The 1,146-nt window shown below is 43.4% G+C and overlaps 1 non-coding gene across 1 annotated transcript; it reads right to left on the bottom strand.

Annotated features, from left to right (window-relative positions):
• Nucleotides 1-500: 500 nt before the first annotated feature.
• Trnas-uga (transfer RNA serine (anticodon UGA)) lies at nt 501-575 on the bottom strand. The gene has a single exon. It is a non-coding gene; the product is annotated as a tRNA-Ser (tRNA).
• Between the last annotated feature and the right edge of the window lie 571 nt (nt 576-1,146).

Genomic DNA, 1,146 nt, shown 5'->3' on the forward strand with positions numbered 1-1,146 from the left:
TGACACTCTATCCCCTATTTCGCGCTAATACAGAACGAGGTGCCATTCTTTGGTCTTTTTCGATGTTCTCCGTGAATCTTATCTAGTAAGGATCCCATACCGCACAGCTTTGGCGTAACTCACCATCAGAAAGGTACTGAAACAACCCTAAAGAAGAGCTTGCTAAAGTACGTCACCTTCCATATAATACATGGAAGGTCCTCAACAGACTGAGAACTGGCGTATCCCGATGCAAGGTCAATTTGAAGAAATGGGGTTTCTCTCCAGGAGAAGAACTATGCGAATGTGGCGAACAGCAAGGTCATCAACACCTGCTCAACTGTAGAAACCTCCAAGCCCTATGCCCGATGGACGATCTGGTTATCGCCAATGATACAGCAGTTCAAACGACGGAATCTTGGATGTCATATGGAATTTAATCATGTACTTATATTTCCAGAATGAGATTTTCACTCTGCAGCGGAGTGTGCGCTGATATGAAACTTCCTGGCAGATTAAAACTGCCGGACCGAGACTCGAACTCGGGACCTTTGCCTTTCACGGGCAAGTGCTCTACCAACTGAGCTACCCAAGCACGACTCACGCCTCGTCCTGACAGTTTATATTGTTTGTAAACTGCTGTCTATCGACTATATATGTATGTTATGTTCTGGACGCGAGTAAATAAATAAACCTGTTGCATCATCTGGGTGTTCTGCCAATAAAACACAAGCCTTTGGTTCGCCTTCCCCACTACATAATTTATGTGATAGTTCCAGTTTAAGCTGTTCGTAATTGTAATTCCTAGGTTTGGGCAACCGGCGTCGTGCAGGTCTCTAAATTTGCCAAGCGTTGCAGTAGTGCAGTGAGATTGGAGAAGTGATCCAGCGACTCTCGTGTAGCTCGTATTCGTCGCCGAGTCCTGAACCTTCTAACGAAATGACACTTGTGCTGGATGAGAGACCCTATCTGGCTGACTCTCTTTCTTAAAATAAAGGATTAATTTATTTAAATGCTATTTAAGATTCCTTGCAAACACGAGTGCAAAGGTTCAATAAAAGTTTAAGTTATTTCACATATAGTAATTATGCTCGGGTGAACCACCGCAGTAAGGGGCCAAAATAAAAATCCCCTGGAAAAATTGAGTTAGTAGAACGAAAGTCATAA

This window comes from Schistocerca nitens, chromosome 1 (genome assembly GCF_023898315.1).
Source record: "Schistocerca nitens isolate TAMUIC-IGC-003100 chromosome 1, iqSchNite1.1, whole genome shotgun sequence".
Taxonomy (NCBI): domain Eukaryota; kingdom Metazoa; phylum Arthropoda; class Insecta; order Orthoptera; family Acrididae; genus Schistocerca; species Schistocerca nitens.